The sequence below is a fragment of the Macrobrachium rosenbergii genome, chromosome 43 (genome assembly GCF_040412425.1).
Source record: "Macrobrachium rosenbergii isolate ZJJX-2024 chromosome 43, ASM4041242v1, whole genome shotgun sequence".
NCBI lineage: Eukaryota > Metazoa > Arthropoda > Malacostraca > Decapoda > Palaemonidae > Macrobrachium > Macrobrachium rosenbergii.
The window spans coordinates 23745403-23766385 of record NC_089783.1 but is presented as its reverse complement, the minus strand read 5'-3'; the positions used below and the strand labels follow the sequence as shown (position 1 = coordinate 23766385).

Sequence of the window (20983 nt, the reverse complement as noted above, 5' to 3'; positions counted from 1 at the left end):
CTGGACATGAAAGAACACATATTACGGCTGTTTTCATGCCGATAAAAGATAGATACGTTGAGCTCGTATTATGATGAAATCAAGTGAAAATAGAGAACAGAATCTTGATTTTTTTTTTACACAAAACAAACATGCCCCAAATGGCCAACGTCAACTATTAACGAAAAAAATAGCTAAATTAATTTCACGATGAGACGTATTTAAGTTATATTTCGAGTTAAAAACACTTCGTATAACGAAAAATAACCTTGTCCCATATAAATAAAGTATCTACATTCATTCACGTTAACTAGAAACAAGAAAAGCGCTCTGAACTGAGTCAAATACGCTGAAATAAACTTACCGCGCAATCGATTTCCAAACCAAAACACTGATCGCAATTTATTATACAAAATCAATATAAGAATATGTACAATATTATTGGACACAGTGTTGTAGTATTAGTATTAAAGTAGTTTAACCAGACCACTGAGCTGACTTTTAGCTATCATAGGGCTAGCCCATAGGATTAGAATACTGTACAATGCAGGTCTAGGCCTGAGGCCAAGCTCTGGACCCAATAGGTCATTCAGTACGATGATGAGCGAGTTAAAATGAAATTAAAAACTGCACATAGGCACATGTTCTAATAGTGCAACACATACACACAATAAATACATTTACTCATGGTTTCACACTAAAAAGGTATATTAAAATTCATAATAAGTTAAGTAATATTTAAAAAAAATAATTTAAATTCGACAAATGCTATAAGGGTCATGCTTTTATTATTTACTTATTTCTATATTTTATTAATTAAACCACAGTTCCTCATGAACAACAAAATCGGAACGACTGAAAAGGTAAAAGATTGACAAAATTTCCTTCATTGATTTATTTCCAAAAGTTGACAGTCGCTGTTGGTTATACTTTGGACACTCACATAACATGTCTGACCGTTATTATCACCTTGCACTCTGAGCACTCTGGAGCCAGGCCACGTGGGCTGCTCATTAAGTGTCCATGTGTCAGACGAGTATGGCCTATTCTGAGACATGTTAAGGTTTGGAGTGATTACCAATCACTATGGTCATCTGACCATAGAAAAGCAGGGTAAACACTCCAAATTCATTGCTGCCCATAAACCTGGTCCATAGATTGGGAGAATGTGGGGCAAAAAAGCTACACAAAGGATCAATGCACTCCTCAGAGAAAGCTAACACAGAGACAAGACAACGGGAACCTCGAGTTTATAGGAATGGCGCTCAGTGCCAGCCCTGCCCAGGAAATCAATCGCCATCCCCGCCCTACAGCAAAGGTGAAGGCATGCAGAAAGAAGCATAATAAGCCTTCTAATGCAGGGTATACTCCCCCTACTCTAAACTCACAGCCGTAGTCTGAGTGGAGGTGGATTTCAGGAGGAACAACTCAGAAGCAGATAACAAAGACTAAACCACATAGATCAGAGGAATACATATTACTACATAGCCTGTTCTTCCAATGAATACTAAGGAAGACTGTGAAAACAAGATCACCTTAAAAAAGTAAACCCTACTGTCACAGAACTTCCAAGTCACTAAATCTGTTGTACCTGAAAGGTAAATATATTAGTAAGTAGTATATCGGAGAACAATACAGTTGTTTTATAACTATCAGAAGCTGTTGCATTTCCAATGAAAACAAGAATTCATATTGGCAAGGAAAAAACAAACCTATATCCTTGTGAGAAAGCATGTTTGACCAACGGGTTTGAATAATCACAACACAAACACTGACCAAAACCAAAAAAGGAAAAGGAATGCTCAAGTTTAATCACCAAAAGTTCAAACAGCAAAAGTCAGGCAGAGAGTTCTGAAAGACGTCTGCACACGACGGCAGCCAGAAGCAAAGTGGAAAAGTGGAATGCAGATCAACAAGTGGGATGGGTTCCCCTACCTGTCAGCAGTTAACTACTTGTCAATAAAGTCTGAATGGCCATTCCAGCTCGCATTTGCAAGCAAAATCCTTTTGTTAAGAACAAAGGTTTGTATTTGTGTAAGAACAAAATAACTATATTTTTATTTTAAATGTGATCTGTGAACCCAATGAATTTGGATGTAGTGAGTTTCATGATTTCTCCATATTTATCAAAACTAATGACTTTTATGGTAAAATCAATTTTTTAGGTACTTACCCTCTATCACTTAGCTTTATATGCGACTCCTTGGCGCGGGTTCAAAAATTGTTAAAATTGAAACTGTTAACGAATGCTCCCAATAGTTACTCCCCCACCCTTTATAGGGTGGGAATAGGACAGTGTATGTTCTGGTTGCTCATTCTACTCTTAATCTCTAAAGAGGGGAGAAGGGAGGGTTTCAATGATAAAGGGCACAGTCCATGAACATCCTGGGATGTTAGTCCTCGTTTGGGAATCCCGGGACTGCCAGGCCTGTCAGCAGGAGGAGCCGATGGGACAGACAAGGCTGTGTCCGTGGAATTGCCAATGGAAAGGGGACACTGTCCCTGCCAATGCACTAGATACATTTGATGCAAAAGATTCAAACTTGTTACATAAAGATTCAATCTTCGATTTTACAAAATCAATATCAGACTGCATTGAATCTAACCCACTACCCTGAGCTGACTTAGTGGGTGTGGAAGGATGTGAATCTACCAGAGAAGAAGAATCAATAGAACTATTTATCTCTTGATCAGAAGTTAATTCTAAGGAAACTTAGATGCAAGACTAGCTGTTCTCTTTACACTCTTTCTAAGTCTCTTCTGCTCTCTTCTAATAAGGTACTTTACCATCTTCTCTATCTCTTCCAAAGACCTTTCCCTGCAATGATCACAACAGTAGTCCGAAGCACAAGTTACCCTACGATGATCAATGCATAATTCGTGTGTATCATACTTCAAAGAAACCAATCTGGTCTTGCAAATGCTTACCTTGCAAAGTCTAAGAGATTTTGATAAGGAAGATTGAGAAGAAGAATCCATAATGACATAACAAACTAAGTCTAGACGATCAAATTCGATAACCTTGAAAAAACAAACCAAAATTCAGAGCACTTGTCTACACTGCCGTCTGATTTTGCCAACAAGAGAAGAATGAGCAACCAAAACATTTATTGTCCTATATGTTGCTTTCTCCTCATTCTTTTGCTTCTGTTGCAGTGCCTGCAGCACTGAAGGTGCTGCTGATTTTGTGCATAGTGGTGTACTCTCTGTATGGCCTTGCCTCATCCTAAAATGGGAAGAAAGGTGCTGACCCTTCAGAGGAAACTTGAAATTGTCGGGAGGATTGAAGCAGGCTGGTCTATAAGATGTATCATGCAGACGTATAGCACTGTCTGTTCAACCCTGCAGCAAATCAAGAATGCCAAGAACAAGCTGAAGAAGCGTGTGATGGACTTTCAGAATATGACATCAAGAAGCCAAGCCTGCAAGGTGATGGTAAAACCCTGTCATGAATTGAACAGTCAACCATGATCTGGTTTAGTCAGCAAAGGGCAGCTGACATGAGTGTGGTGCTGAGCTGAAGGCAGCAGCTTGAAAGTCTGCATGCCTGCATGGGGTTGCAGACAATTAAGTCCAAAGGTGGGCTGTTTCAGTTCAAGATTCGACATGGGGTTTCTCACAAGACTCATGGCAAAGCCTTGGATGCTTCTGAGGAGGGAACAGAGGATTTTTGGCAGATATTACAAGATGTGGTAAAAAAAAGAGGAGGATTTGTTTTGGGTAAAATCTACAACGCTGATGAAACTGGTTTATTCTATCGCTGCTTACCGCAAACACCTTGGCTGATGAGAAGGAAAAGAATCTGCCCAGTAGAAAGCTTTCCAAGTAATGCATATCAGCTTTGTTATGTGCAAATGCTTCTGGGAGCCAACCATGTTCCCCGCATGGGTTGATGGATACACTCCCAGTGATTTGGTATCATTCAGCAAAGGCTTGGTTCACCTAATCTCTGAGCGGTTCCACAATCACTTCTGTAAGGACATTTGTCTTTAGACACAGGACCTTGGCATGGCTAGACATCGGGTGAAGGCTTTGCTTTTCTTGGACAATGTTCCTGCATGTTTTATCACAACCCAGATGGTTGATGATGACAGCAACCTTAGAGTCATGTTTTTGTCTCCTTATAAAACTCCACTCATGCAGCCAATGGACAAATGGTGTTATTGCTGCAATGAAATGGCTATGCCGGAGGAAGTTCCTCGGGGAGGTGATGGTGGTTGCCAAATACAAGCAGAAAGAGCAAGGCTTGGAAACATGGGATATACACACTGGAAAATAGGCTTGGAAACATGGGATATACACACTGGAAAATCTTTGAAGTTATGGTCACAAGATTTGACTAATATGCATGAGTTTTTAAATCAATTAGTTGTACAAGGCTTGTATTTTTTCAATATCCTTTCACAACTTGCCAGTTACCAAAACAATCCTATTGCCTGGAAGCCTCACTGGCAGTATTCTGCAAGAAGCCCTGCCAAATCTACAACAGCAGACTCGAAGGGGAGCAGATATCCTTTCACAGTACATCTACTACCCAGTATTACATCTACTACTCTGCCATGTTGCCTAATGGTTCCACAGGTGAACTCTTGCTATGAGCAGCTGGTGAGGAGAAAAGCCAGCTTCTTCTTGCCCTTACTGCCATTCCTAGAGTGGGAAGGCAATGGAAAGGGTTGGGACAAACCACCATTTTTCCGGGACAGAAGTAGTCTGGAGTCCTTGTTGAGAAGCAGAAGAAGACTGGGATTTCTTCTGCCCCAAAGAGGAAGGACCAGCCCAGAACAGGTTCATTACACAATGCCAACAACACTGGGAGCCAACACACCCTGAGAGTTGGGTCAACAACACTTCCAGCTGTCTGGTGGGCTAGGCAGGTAATAGCTCTACCTCCAGACAGCTCTAGTCTTTGGAATGTATCTGCCTCTGAGGTATTGAACCCCATGAGGAAACCAAATTCACCACAGCAAATGACCACAGGTCTATGCACGACAATGCTTATAACACTACCATGGCGGTGGCTCCATGGTGCTACCTCTAACTGAGAGAGAGACTCCTCACAATCAAAGGCATTTTAAGGACAGACTACGGGACAACTGCATCAATGCAAGGTCAACCTGGAGAGTCGGTATCACACTGTCTGAGGGAGTATAGCACTTCCTTTGGCAGGTCAAAAGTGAGGAAGTAACCTAAAAGACTGACTTGCAAGAGTTGTGGCCAAGGCAACCCAATCATAGGGTAGCCTACTAGAATAAGGAAAAACTGCTTGTATTATTAGGTTAAAATATTAGTGTTGGGAGAAACTTGAGTGTTACTAGGTTGAAACATTTAAATTAAGATTTCCTTGTGTTAACTTACTTAGGTTAGGACATTCAAGTTAAGGAAGATTTGACATTAATCAAAATTTAAATGAAGGTTTACCTAGCTGACTGGTTGGGTAGGGTTGCACTGTCACAAAGAATTGGACTGTCTAAAATGCATGAGTGTATGCATGAAGCGAAAGGTAAATTAGTAACGAATGTAGTGGTGGATCAGAATAAATATTGTAGTTTGGTAGACACGGGAGCACAAGTGTCGTTAGTGAGTAGTACAGTAGTTAGTGAATTGGAAAGGTGCGATTGGGATATAAAAAGAAAATCAACGAGTGTAAGGATACATGGTTTGGGACAAGGGAGTGTGTTAGTATGGGAGGAGGTACAATTAAAAATTCAGTTAGGGAATTTGAAATAATACATAATTTTGTAGTCATGGATGAGAATGATATGCCAACATGTTTTTATTAGGAATTGATTTTATGAGAATGCATGATATAAGTGTGGATGTCGGGGGGGGAATTTTAGGAAAGGGCGGCAGGGAAATAACGAAGGTTAAAGGAGGGGATGTGTCTAAAACTAGTTTTGTAGGTATGGTAGATATTGCAAGGAGTGAAAATGATTTGTTGAGTGAAGAGGAAATTAAGCAGATGCAAAATCAGTGCATGAAAATAAATATGTTAAGAGAGTGTGTGTTAGGGGTGTAAGATTAGGAAGTTGGCCGTCTGAGTTAGAAGTGTATAAGCGAAGTCTAGAGATTTGTCGTATGTAAAGGTATAGTTTATTTTTGCATCAGGAAGGGATATGGGATGGGGAAGTGTATGTGCCAGTATTTTCGGAAGACGCAGCTGTGGGTATGTGTTTATTGGTGCATAATAGGTTTGGGCATCTGGGGAAAAATAAATTATGGGAATGTATGAGAGAGAGATTGTATGTGCCTGGATTGAGTAAAATTTGTGCGGATGTAGCGATTACGTGTGCGGACTGTCAGAAGGGTAAGTATCAAAGTGTGCATGCGAATCCACCTGTGTTGCGATTGCAGATGAAAGAGTTATTTGAGATGGTTGTGATTGATTGTGTGTCGTTGCCTGTGACTGCTAGAGGACATGTGGGAATGGTTGTAATGGTAGATCATTTGAGTAAGTTTGCATATGCGGTAGCGATTCGGAACAAAAAGAGTGAGACTGTAGCGAGAATGGTGGGTCAAGTGATGTTGCCAATGTGTGTGTGCAAGCCGACGCGAATGTTGAGTGACAATGGGCCTGAATTTGTTGGATGGGAGTTTGAGCAAATGTTGCGTGATTGGGGCATAGAACATGTGTACTCTACGCCGTATATGCCCAGTGCGAATGGATTGGCGGAACGAACGGTGAAAACGTTGACAGAGATATTACGTATGATGAGTGAATGTGATAATGATTGGAATGTAAACGTTGGCGAGCGTTGTGGGTATACAACGCCACCGTGCATAAGGGTATTGGTATGTCTCCGTGTAAATATGTGTTAAATTTTGAAAAGATAGTGAGACCGAGATTGGGTCTATCTGATAATGATAGGGAGGTATGGAAGAAGGCGCATGAAAGGTTTGAAAGTTACAAGGTGGGCGAGAAAGTGTTGAAAGAAGTAATCGAGAAAGGGCGGTTGAATGTAAATAAAGTGCGTGGAAAATTTGAGGGTCCGTATGAGGTGTTGGAAGTTGGTCCCAGTGGGCTTAGTTATGTTGTAAGGGAAGTATGTGTAGATGGTAGTGTGAGAGAAATGCGAGCGCATCACAACCAATTGCGTAGATGGAAGGATGTACCGGAATATGTGAGAGAGAATGGGGTGTATAAATGGTTGAAATCGAATGTGGGTGAACCAAGTATGCATGAGAGCTTGTGTATGGAGGATCAGCAATTTGTTTTGATAGAGTATGGTAAAAAACGTAAGAAAGGGAAGAACGTAAGTAAACTGAATGGTCGTAAGTTGTGTGATAGGGGTGTGAGTGCCAAAGTGGAAATGAGTGATAAAGCGTGTAATACGGATGAATGGGATGGTATGGATAGAACATTATAGCATATGCGGGTTTGATATAACTGAGTTGACTGAACGTGTAGGGGTTAGTGAACGGTTGGAGGTGAGCGAAAGTGTAAGAGTAAGAGAGCGTAGCAGTGATAGACGAGTGATTGAAAGCATGAATGAATCGTTGCAAGAATTGGAAAGGTCAATGAGCGAATGGGATGGGTTAGTTGAAGAATTGGGGGAGGTATTTGGGAACGAGTTAGAGGGTATAGATGAGATTGTGGATGAAATTGAGAGTGGTAATAGTGAAGAAGATAGCGTGAATCTGAGAGAGAATGGAGGAGAAAATGTAAATCTGAATGTTGCTGGAAGAGAGAGCGAGTCTGAGAGAATGATTGCGTGCCCGCGAACGCGATCTAGAGGACCTGCTAGGGAGCATCCGTGGGTGTTGCGTAAGGCGATTTGAAAGAGGTGTGAAAGGTGTTGGTTGGGAAATGCTAAAAGGGGGGAGAAATATAGAGGGATCAGAAATTTGTTTTTATTTAGCATTTCCCAACGTTTTGTGAGAGAGAGAGAGAGAGAGAGAGAGAGAGAGAGAGAGAGAGAGAGAGAGAGAGAGAGAGAGAGAGAGTGTAATTGTCATTGTGAGTGGTTCGGTTGTTGGAGTTGGTTTTACGGCTGTCTCTCTGTCTGTCGGTCTGTCGGGAGTTTTTCGGTTTTTTGGGGAAGTCTTGGGCAGTTGAGGTCCAACCTTGAAAGTGAACGGGGAGTACGTCTGTTTTTTTGGGACCACATTAATGGTTCATGTGTCTCTTCTTTTTTTTGTTGATTCGTTGTTGGTGGAGGGTCGGTTTAAGTTTTTTGTTTCGTGGGTGTGTGCTGTGATTGGCGACCGTGGACCTTATCCATCTCCAGCAACCGAAGATCAGGGTGAGTGTTGCGTGTTGTGTTGTTTGTGAGTGTGAATTCCGCCACAGCTGACTCACATGCACGTGTGCCCATAGGACTGCCATGCGGTCCCTTACAATACTCCCCAACAAGCAAGGCCCCGACAGCGGAAATCGTCTTGCTGACAATTCAAATGGGCGCGAAGGGCTTGGGCTTTGGGGGGCAGCAAGACGAAGGGCGACATTGGCCAGCAGGAACTCAAGGAGGACGGCAGCGGGTTGAAGGATGATGTCGGCTGATCCTTCGGTAACCAGCTTGAGGGGGACGGCAGCAGGCTTAAGGATGACATCGACTGATCCTTTGGTAGCCAGCTCGAGGGGGACGGCAGCAGGCTGAAGGATGACGTTGGCTAGTCCTTTGTTGGTCAGCTCGTCTGGTACGAGTTCGGGGGCAGCACCAGGCTGCCTGGAGGAGGCGTCCAGGGCTCCGGTGGTGGGGTGGGTCATCTCGGAGGGTTGGACATCTACTGAAGGCTCGGGAACGACGGGAGGCTCAGTCGAGGAGGCGGCGAAGGGTTCGTAGGCACGTGGGTCGTCATCGTGGGTCCTTCAGGTCACTCCGGGGTCACCAGTGTAAGGAAGGTATTGAGTGACATACTGGCTGGGTGTTGTCTAGTTTATTAGTGGTTCCTTACTGAATTAAATGTACAGAATCTTCAAGGTTGTTACTGGCTGGTGTGAGCCACAATGCAGTTCTACACACAGACAAGGCAAAACAGAGTTTATGTTTCGGACATCTGTGCTTGTCGACAGACAAACAAATGGCGATTGTGAGAGACATAATAAACGTACAATGATAAAACATATATCAATGGAAAGGCCAGAAATTTCCACATATGGACATTTGCATGAGATTCGAGACAGACTAATGAATACAATGCAGTAGCATAATATATGTGAAATGGTGAGAGGCTTGGCATCTTCACAAACAGAAACATACATACAGTTTGATACAGAAAATTTGGTGGAACATTAAGAGTACATGATTGGAATGCTTGCATGGCAATGCAATGCTCTCTCCTTCCCTGCTCATGCTGGGGCTTGCTACCAGTGTGCACCACACCAGTAGGTAGCACCAATACACCTGGGTCTCATGGCACCCAAGGAAGCAGCACCACATGCAGTGGTTTGTAAAGCACTGCTAGGAAGAACCCATCAGTCTCCTTCATGGAGGAGGAAGACCAACCACCCACAGTCTTACTAGATTTCTTGCAGGGACTAATAGATGCAGTTAGAATTATCTAACTCAAATCAATTTTAGGGAAGTCTTTATCTCTCAACTTATCTGCACCGTCTTCTAGATCAATTTCTTCATATTCTTCGAATTTCAAAATTCTTGAATTCACTCTTTAAGCGAAAGAACACCCGTTCTTTTGTCCGACTGGTACCGCAAGACTGAAGACTCCTTGTCGGACCAAAACCGCCAACAACTCAGTTTTCTTGTCCGAAACTCTCGAACAACGTTGAAAAATAAAGACGGGAAAACAAAACTGTTTCCTTATAAGGAATACATTTAACATTAAATTAATTAATTCAATTAGAATACAAAAAGGGGAAAGTTAAGAATTTACATTTAATATTAACAAACGGCAATCATTCAGTTTACTTTCCGTCCATAAACGAACACCTAAAATGGGGACAAAAAGTAAGAACCAAACGAACTAGTCAATTCGACTATTCTCCCACGAATGAAATTACCATTCTCCAATTAACTATTTCTACAATGCAATGGCCTTCTTCCTCTTCTGCTTAGAAGCTTTAGAGGTAGTCAGTGAGGAGGTGGAGGAACCAGATGACGATGACTTCCTTCTGAACTTCTTTGACTTCTTCCTCATGGCCAGGTCCAATGTTGAGTTCAATTTTGATGAGATTGCAAAAGACTGCCCCTGCAGAAGGGGACAATTCCTTGGGAAACATCACGGAAGATGCATGTGGGGTTATCATGTAAGTATGGGCAGTTGGAGCACCTGAAGAAATTGTGACTGTCAAAGTTATCGTGGTCACTGTCAAAGTGGTAACAGGATTCAACTCTCTGAGGAGAGTTGACCAAGCAAGGCAGAAATACTAGGCTCTACTGAGAGACCTAGGTTTGTTAGTCTTGAACACACCAACAATCAGGCTATTTCTTGGAACAATGTACAAGCTTAAAACTAATGGCAACATTTGTCCTCGGGTTAGTACAGGAGACCTCCTCCCTTCCAGAAAGAGAGGGCTAGCCAGAGGAAACTCATCCTCCCAATGGCAGAAAACCTTGAGAGATAATACAGAGTGGGCTATCCTTCCCCCCCCCCCCCACAGGGGTTCTCTACCAGAACTTGTTCAGGAGGTACACCTTAAGGAGAATCTAACCCCGTTTAAGCATAGCAACAATGGGCAGAGGCTTGGAAGGAGGAAGGACGGTGCCAAAGAGCTTCCTTGGTGTCGTAGGATGCATGCTGCCCTCCAAAGACATGGGGAAACTACTTAAGCTCCTTCCTCCTCTTCACTGCAAACTTAACCCAATGTTCGAACAGCCCACTTTTGACACTCCCGACAAGGACTGTTACAGGTGCTGATGTGACTCCTGCAAGAAACACATGAGTGAGAATCAATTCTTAAAGAGGGCAGAAATTTATCAAAGGGCTTCTTTGTCCCTGAGCACCGCCTCATGATTACTGCTGGCTTCACATCTTTCCCTAAAGCAGGCTAAATGGTTGATGAGTTTGATCTTTATCCATCGCCAACCACATAACAGCAGAAATCGGGCAGAGGGCAGAAGAGACGTCTATACTAAACAGTGGCTGGAAGCAAGGTAGAGCAAAGACTGACAGGTGGGAGGGCTTTCCCTACCTGTCAGTAGTTAACTACCTTGTCAATAAGTCTAATTTTCCATTTCCAGCCTCTGCTTAAAGCAGCCTCCAATCAAAAGAACGAAGGTTTGTATTTGTGTAGGAACGAATGACAAATCAATAAAATGGACATCTATCCTACACACTACTCAGTAGTTTAGGTCAACTGTACAGTATGACCAAAATTACACAAGAATCTAATTTATCTGATCTTGCAAAATATACAGGTATGCTTTAGGGAAGAGATAGAATTCAGTCACCTGTATCAACATAATGGTAAAACAATCATAAATCACACACATATATGGAATATATAATATTGGCATAAAGCCAAGCACTGGGATCCATAGGATTCAGCACTATGAGAATGAATGAAAATGGAAATGATGTAAATAATGAGTTCATAATAGACATTCTAAAGGTCAATGTTAAAAAAGGTAAATTTGAAGATTTAATTTCTAATGGAATTAAAACTTCCATAAATAAGATAAAAAAAAGACATATCGATATAAAATTATAAGACATTTTTATAAAAGCCACAAACCTTTGAAAAACTCAAAACAAGGCCAACGTCAATGTTGTCTCCTAAAATTTGTCATGGTTTTACCATCTAGATGGTACATCTGCCTCTCATTTGCATACCTGGTGCAGTGGACCAGAATGTGCTCAACTGAAATCATTACATGCATGCTTCATGCTGGAAAAAATTCTTATACCAACAACAAATATTTACCCAGTGATGGATAGATAAGGGGGCACATTTCACAAAAAGACTTATGACCTTGAGACATGTGCCTTGTATTCAGTCATTAGATCCAGATAGCTTATTTAATCTTAAAATAACATGAATGTACAGGAAATGTTGATCACTGAGCATACCAAGAACTTTTGCTTACAAAAGACCAAAGTGGGGGGGGGGATTCTGGCAGGGCAAACAACCTCTCAGGAGAGACACTGAATCTTAGATAGTTATGTTGTGACATCTTTTTAATCGAACATGAATGCTTGTGACAGTAGATGGCATGTGAATAAAGACATACAATTCCCATTTCTTCTATAGTTGTACTTACATCATTGATATTAAGTATGAATAAATATAGTGAAAACAAATCAAATATCCTAAGATATTCTTAAGGTTTACGAAGTTACAATGGTTATGTTAGTCAAAAACATTTACTCACATATTAAAAGGTATTGGTTACAAAGGTTAGCATGGTCAAGGGGAGGTACAACCTACCCACACCCCCCCCCCACCGTTTGCCAGACAGGAACCAGCAAACCAAGTTAGGTCAGGTTAGGATGCATTCTTATATTTCCCTATATATAATTTGTGGTTCTCTAGTTTAAGTTGAGTGGGGCAACAAGGGTAGAACAAGGTTTCTCCATTCAAGTACGAACAATGCTTCAAGTTAGGTTAGGTTAGGAGAGGTTGGGTAAAGGCTTATTCATATATATTTCACAAGCTTTTTGTATTACCACAGCCAAAAAATCCAAGCTTCCCACAACAGTCCACCCATACCTGTAGGGTGTATGGTTATTGTAAGATAAAGGGTACAAAGAATATAACAAGTAATATTAAGTTATAAAATGGAAAAGCTACACAGAAAAAAAATTAAGTACTCTTTTGATTTCTGACAATCAATCAATTAGGACTGCTTGACTAAGACTTGCCCCTAATGTTAGCGCGAGGCAAATAACATACAAATTTGTAACATAGCACCAAAGTTCCAAAATTCAATTAACTTCTTTTTCTAGGCTTACTTCTAGGCACAAGGCTTTCGGCCTAATTACAGTAAGTTAACTTTGAACCCATAACTTTTAACTAGGATCTGGGAGCCTTGGAATACTAAAAACGGGCCTAACCTTGAGCCTAACTGGCCGTTTAAAATGTTGGTAAAATTTTATAAGTTGCCAATAAGACTCCAGCCAGCCATTTTTGCACGGAAAACCATTTTGGGTTTTTCATGCAAAAATAACTAGGAAATGATAGGGCACTAAAAGAACCTTAAAATACCAATTTAACTTAACCTAGGGGAGTTTACTGGTTACAATTGCCATATTAGCTATGGAGGGGGAGGGGTGGTATTCTTACCTTATGTCGTAATTTTATTAATTTTTTATCATTTGCCCATAGTGTTTATGGGGTTCAAAATAATGAGAATGAAGAGCTCTTTTAAAAAAATATGTTGGTTACAATTCCATAGCGTGTCTTGGCAACTTATAAAATAATACCATAAGGTTCTGCTGGCTTAGTCGAAGTTTGCTGGATACGGTTTAGACTTAGGTGGTTTAAAAAATTAGCAAGTAGCCTAACCTAGGCTATTCCTAGTGAGGATGTCCTCATTGCTTATATACATTACGGCTAATGTAGATTTAAAAAAAAAACTATTGGCCTATATCGTTAAAGGTTTAGTCTGCAGAGTTTCTGAGTGAGTACAGCGATAACAGTAAATTAAACTAATTGTTAAAACTTGAATTCTAAATCGTCCTGACCCTGTTCAGGATTAATTTTAAATCGTCAGAAATTCTGTGCCTCACTTCTGCTATATCCGCAATATAAGATGGGCGGCCTTACAAAAGAATGACTTTGCACAAATCCTTTCAACTTTTCCGAAATACAGTCAGATTAAGCGTAGCTTGGAGCCTACCTTAGGCCTAGGCCTACATAACCAAAGTGCAGACTACAGACACAACGGCTACAAGATTTTACTCTTCTTACCTAATTCCAATGAATATGAAGGTAGTCACTTCAATGATTCTCCGTGCTTCGCTTCCTTCAGAATCTTGATAATTTAAAACGGCCGCAATTAACTTCGGACGCACATAAACGGACACTTAAAAACCTCACAGACAAAACCAAATCACACAACTCCCTCAGCGGTAAGAATGAAACGAGAATCTGTTGTCCTAGAAAGTTATTTTATCTAACCCTACAAATTCAGTACGTAGCAATGATGAAATGTATAAGGATACTTCAACTACATGCTAAAAGAAATATATGAGGCTTATTAACGGATAATTTGGATTCTCGTTTGAGATTAACAACATTGTACTTTGACGTGCTTGATGTGTTGTTTAGATGTACCTGTGTCTGTGTTTGTTAAACTGTGTTTGTGATACTATAATTCTAATATAACCACTACTTTCCCGGGTGACTTTCGGCTGTTTGTTATCTAGGTGACTATTGCAAAGTGTGATCCAAAACTTGGCATTATTTTGTAGCTGTCTCTTAAATGAATGGCAAATATGAAGTAGATCTCAGTGAGGTACACTAATGTTACCTTTCTCTCTCTCTCTCTCTCTCTCTCTCTCTCTCTCTCTCTCTCTCTCTCTCTCTCTCTCTCTCTCTCTCTCTCTCTCTCATAGGCTAATATGTTAGCGTGTCATTCGAGATGAATTTGGAATCAGTCATTTTCGACAAAAAAAACCTTGGTTTTGGTTCTGACATTGGTAAATGTCACCCAACATTTGGTAGCAATGGTTAATTTTGTAAAATTTAGGCCGTTGCTGCGTTCTTGTACACATAGACAGCAATAACTGACAAAGTGCACAGAGGTGTCTGCTGTATAGCAATAACAAAATAATAAGATTACCGGGAGAAAAGGAAATATCAAGGCAAAAAGTGGGAAATAGCCCTTGACAGTTGCAAGAAACTCCCCAACCTGACTGTTCGTAGCCTATCTTTACCGAGGACAGTGCATGGACCAGACCAGACGGGGCTTCGCCCTCCTGGGACCCCTTCACCTGTGTCAGTGTGTGAACAAGTGGTAATTATAGGGATGCATAACTATTTAACCCGACCTAAGACTCCACATCTTACCAGGGACATGGTTGGTGCTGATGTGGGTCTGGGCCCTTCTTGATACCCAACACACCTCTGTCCCATAATAGTAGCCTCACACCTAAGGGAAGGGGAGATGTCTCTAGATATCCAGAAACATTAATTATGATCTGTGCAACCTTACTAGTATCTCATGAATAGTTTTGGGAAATCTTGTCATTTTAAATGATTTAAATCAATAAAAAATTTAAGTGACAAAGAAAAAAAGTTTTTTTTTTTTATTAAAATCAAAACTTTCCCACCGTGGTCTTTTATATTTGTTAGATATCAAGTAGGCTTACGTGTGAATAGGGACTTTGCTTCACATAAGTAAACAGCAAAATAGAATGTATGCTTACTGGTGCTTGCAACTTAGCCTAAGTGGGAAGTAACCTATGTTAGGATATAAAGTTATGTTGCCAATAAGCATTACACATTGGTTGTAGTCTTTTGTTAAAATTTAACCAAATTCTGCCCAAGATTGTCAGGTGTGAGGTACGTAGATAAATAAGAGAAGTGAGTGAATGTGTAAGTTATAAAGCTTTTAGAAACATGACTTTACCAGTGAGCAACCTAAGATCAGTATTATGAAAGAAAATTACTTGGTATTGTTTTCTGAAAAAATCAGTTTCCCCCTGTTGACCTAGATGTGTAAAGTACTTGGTAGTTAATCAACTTTGATAGTTTGCAGCTAGGTAGTAGAGTAGGACATGAGCTAGCAACTTACCTCAAAAAGACTCCTTGAGATCTGAAAGTGTAGTGAAGGAAAAATCAAGATTATCTTGGGTACAGTTGCAAGACAGATGAGGGATTTTATGCAGGATTACAGGAGGATGCGTAAGATGGTAAAGAGAAGGAGAGAGAAAATGTCATCTGAAGAAGTGTGGAGAAAATTTGAGAATAAGTTGTTCTGCTAGGAACTAAAGCCCTGAGCAAATGGATTATAGAATAAAGTATGCAAGTGGAAGAATGCTGTCTGAAGAGAATGTATACCTGGGTCCATGTAGTGAGCATTCTGAGGATCTATGGAATATGAAAGATAAAAAAAATGACAATGGCAGAACTGAATGATGCAAGGGTGGAAAGGTTTAGAGTCAGTTTGAGAATATGTGTGAAAGTTATTGTTGAGGATATAAGGAGGGCAAATAAGAGGCAGAAAAATGGGGAGACACGAAGTGAAGTGTGGTGTTGAAAGCATGATTGAGTGGTCAACAAGGGTGTGTCTTGATAAGGAAAAGGTTCTAAGGGTGAGAGGTAGAGGAATAATTATTCCTTTGTAAAGGGGTAAAGGTGATAGAGGAGACTAGGAATCGTAGGGCATAACTGTGCTTAGTATACCAGGAAAGGTGTATGATTGAAAAGGTAAGAAAGTGAAAAGAGATTTGATAGGGAAGAGACTTAAGTGTTGTCTCAGACAGGTTAATGGCTATAACATAAATTGTTTGTTTTGGGAACAGTTAACATGAAAAATTTAAAAGTAGAAGAGAAAGGCTGCATTTGGTATACATAGATCTAGATAAACACCATGATTAGTTTATAGAAAGGCAGCATGGAGGGTTTGGAGGATATATAGTACTGAGATTAAATTGCTGCGAGTTTAAACAGATTTTGTGAAAGAAAGAAGCATATGTATTAGTGTGTTTAGGTGGAAGAATGGCTGGGACAAGGGTTTTTTTTTTTTTTATTTCCATAGCTGTTTAATATTTTTAGGGATGGAATGACATGGGAATTTAGAGATAGGACTGATTAGATGTAGGTGCATGGTTGTGGGATAAGAGGATGGGCCATGAATGGTGTGTGGAACAGCTTATGTTCAGTGATGATGCAGTACTGGTTGGGAGAAGTAGCAAGAAACTGTAGAGATTAGTGAAAGAGTTGGGTGTTTGCAGGAAGAGAAAGTTAAAGAAAGTTAAAGAGTAAAAATGAGGTTAAATGGAAACCAGGAAGTTAGGGCAGTGAATATCAATATGGATAGTGAGAAAATAGAAACAATTGATTCTTATAAGTATTTGAGTGTAATACTGGTAGGTTGAGAGAAGAGCTAGGTTACAAATTGGTGTAGCAAGAAGATAGCAGGATGTTCTTAAGATGAGAAGGAAACCTGAAGTAAAAAAAAAGGTGAAAGCTAGTAACCACGCTTCAACAACCAAACCAGCTTTTACCATAAATACACAAATTTTGACATCTTATTTTTCCAAGATATAAATACCAGAGCCTTTTATGTGGGAAAGTTTCTCAGTGGAAGCTGGAATCAGTCATTGAAACTTGGTAACAAGATGGTTAATTGGCAGTAGGTGGGCGTGTTGTTAGAAGCCCCAACTTACCTATCATTATCAAGCACATTTTTCTCTGGCATCAAGACTATGCAGGGTGGCTGAGGTGGGATTATGATAAAAGGGCTTGTTTTCTGAGGGAATGCAAATCGTTGACTTTAAGTTGGGATTCATTGATGTGTGGGAAGGTTGTCACTAAACTGACTGGCAAGGTGAATCTCCATCCAGAAATGTCACATTCCTGGTCATGATAGCAAGGAAGCAATGATACATGTAACCTCCTATATGATCTAGCTTAGGGAGGCAAGATCAGTAAGATTGTGAGCTCAAGTGAGAAATGTCTGGACTTAAACTTATTCAGGATAACCTTGGAGAACCAAGTGTAGCCCTAAGAGGGGTGGCACAAACTGGAAGCCATATAGGATCTAGTCAGTATAGCCATTTGATGGGATTAGATGAAAGCTTTACTTCGTCACCAAGAAGTTGGGTTTGTGTTAGGTAGTACTGCCCAGCTAACATGCACAAAAGCATTTTTTCTGGATTACTATCAACAAAGTCCCAGGGAGAGGGGTTATAAATCTTCTGAATCTCTTATCAGGTATTGAGAATTTTGATTTTTAGTCACAAACTCAGGAATAAACAAGAATAAGAGTAATTCACAACCCTCTGAGTGACAAGATAAGAAAGGCATGTAACTTTCCAACATCATTGGTGAGGCTAGCTATCCTTCCCCAAGGGCTATCATGGCACCTGAGTTAGGTTGGGGGATGAGTCATGTTCGCCCCTGGAAACAGCTTCTTTCACTGGAGAAGAGAGATCTGTGCCCTGGAGAAGAGAGATCTTTACCCTTCAGTTGGCCAGCCTGGCTGTAGATGGAGTGATAACCTCTTACCTTAGGGACTGTGGAAATTGTCTTCATGAAGGCAGATCAGGAAGTCTGTGATCCACACAGTTGTGCTCCAGCCAGATGGCCCACATCCAGTGGTACATGTTAGTAGAGGATGGATACTGCTGTTTTCTGATCACTATTATGATTGGGTTTTAGCACTCTTCTATTTTGATACTGCTACTATGACAGGAGAAACTGGTCTGGCACTGGGACTGTACTTTCAGATTCTTTGGATTTTTGGGGCACAGTATTCTTTAGGCTGATAATCATTCAAATGATTGTAGGTTGGCCAAGGCACCAGCTGCCTGTTAAGGTAGTACCATGAGAGAAATTAAAGTCCCTTCTAAGGCTGGCCAGTATAGCCTATTGGTGGATCTCTCTCTGGTCATGGACTTTTTTTTTTTTTTATGCCTACACCAACTCAGAATAGTCTGGTATATTCATTACATGCTGTTGACACACTTGAAAACACTGAACACCCTACACTCCTTACCCTTTTTGATCTGTGTTTTATTGTGTAGAGGAGACTCACTAGCCTGGTAGGCATCTCTTCTAGGAGAAAGCCACTCCAAAATAAAACAGTGTTCTTCACTCTTGGAACGGGCTATAGCCTTCCACTGTCTTGGATTGAAGTTTACTTAATTGCAGGTACACTCGAGCACACTTTTCTGTCAGTTCCCTGTTCCTCTTGTCTTTCAAATAGTGTGTAGGGTAGGTTAAATAGAAGGGCAGAGGATGGCTGGTAGTTTAGCATGAGGTTCTGTCATCCGTGTCATTTTCTTTTTCTTTATCTTTTACCCATGACTTCATTTTCAAAGCCATCACTGCTGCCCTTCCTTCACTTGTCTAGAAAGTCTGAAGGTAGATGTATTTGGCCTTACTGGGTGTGCTGGGTCTTCCCAGTTGACCAATTTAATTCCAGTGATAATTTTGTCTTTGTTTTTACATGGATACAAACCTATTCTTTATGTAGGATTTGGCTGTAAGCACAAGCTGGAAAAGGCAGTTTAAAACTTGATGACGAGGTAGTTATCTGTCAAGTCATAGGGGGAAGCCTTGCTCACCTGTTGGTCTTCACTCCACTGCTTCTGGATGCTGTCATGTGCAGATATCATTCTCTGACTCTGCACCAACCTTTGCAGTTTTGTTTGTTAATAAACTTGAATTTTTTAAAGAACCTTACCTCTCCATTATATAACTTTTACTTCTGTACCAGCAGTAGTTCGACAGATGGGGAAAAAACATGAATAATTGGTTTTTTATTAGTATCCACCTTCTATCCATCTACTTCTCTCACCCCCACCAGGGGACCAATAGGTACAAACACTCACAGCCGGTCATTCTACTTCTTTGCTGGTTTCGGTAGGAACAGATTGTTGTACAGTAAAGCCTTGTATTCGTGGTCTCATGATTCATGGACTCACCTATTCGCAGATTTGTCTGTGGAACATATATATACACATTACAGTAAACTCCCCCGTATTCACAGGGGATGCGTACTGCACCCCCCTGCGAAAAGCTAAAATCCGCAAATACTTAAAACCCCTCTAAAAACACTTAGTACTGCCTATTTTGATATTTTTTAAACACAAAAACCCCTCTAAAAATACTTATACCTGAGTATTTTAATAGTTTTATCACAAAAAGTGCATTTAGTCATGAAAAGGATATGAAAATACAATAATTAGTGAATATTTCTCAGTGAAAAATACCGCGAGTGGGCGAATTTTACTCAAATAATAGGTAGATACGTTCCACAGAGAAATCCGCGAATACATGAGTCCACAAATATTGAGACCGTGAATAAGGGGGTTTACTGTATTCACTGAAAATTAGCCCATTCACGGTATTTTTCACTGATAAATGTTCACTAATTACTGTATTTGCATGTCATTTTCATGACTAAATGCACTTTTTGTGATAAAACTATTAAAATATTCAGGTACCCAGGTAGTGCTCGAGTAATGATAATTCGCCTTGCGATAATTCGACTTTGTGATGGGGTAAACAGTTAATACCAACACGACAATATTTAGAAAATATTTTTTAATTTCCCATGGGTGCAGGCAGCAGTGTACAATCAGGCAGCGAGAGAGACCAAATTACAATAGACCACCTTCTTTTCTTCCATCTCTTTAATCCATCTTCTAGTTAAAAAAGTAAAGGAGAATGATAAAAGTATTGTTAGTAACTTTAACTCTTGCGTAAATGCGTACAGCTTATAACCAAATCGGATAACATCAGCTGTTTTGCTTGTATTTCAACCATCGTACGGATAATAAACAATTACCGTAGTTATAGTACAAATGACTTTCAGTAGATTAGGACTGATATATTTTTACATTATACCCTTATTCGGTATGGATAAAAGATCGGCCAGGAAATAAACTGCTAAATTTAAGCTGCAAGTTGTAGCTGAAGCTGAGAAAAAACAATGTTCAAGCTGCTAAGTGACTATTGATTATCGTGCATTAACATCATGGATGAAACTAGACCGTAAATAAAATTGGAGAGGAAGTATTTTAATCAAAACTACTGGGCATGAAAGAACACATTACTGCTGTTTTCATGCCGATAAAAGGTAAATACGTAAAGCTTGTATTATGATGAAATCAAGTGAAAATAACTAACGGAAACTCAATTTTTTTTACACAAAACAAACATGCCCCCAAACGGTCAACGTCATCTATTAATGAAAAAAATAGCTAAATTAATTTCACAACGAGACGTATTTACGTTATATTTCAACTCAAAAGCACTTCGTATAACGAAAAATAACCTTGTCCCCATATAAATAAAGTATCTAGAGATTCATTTATGCTAACTAGAAGCAAGAAAAGTGCTCTGAACTGAGTTAAATATGGCAAAATAAACTTACTATGATCGCAATTTATAATACAAAAGCAACATAAGCATGTATATACAATATTGTTGGAT

The 20983-nt window shown here is 40.1% G+C and overlaps 1 protein-coding gene across 1 annotated transcript in view; it reads left to right on the top strand.

The window, feature by feature from the left end:
- The first annotated feature begins 14110 nt into the window (after positions 1-14110).
- LOC136828657 (glutamate receptor ionotropic, delta-2-like) overlaps positions 14111-20983 on the top strand; it is a 310264-nt gene continuing 303391 nt past the window's right edge. Inside the window, exon 1 of the mRNA XM_067086706.1 lies at positions 14111-14241. The gene's annotated coding sequence lies outside the window, so the exon portion shown is untranslated. The remainder of the gene's footprint in view (positions 14242-20983) is intronic.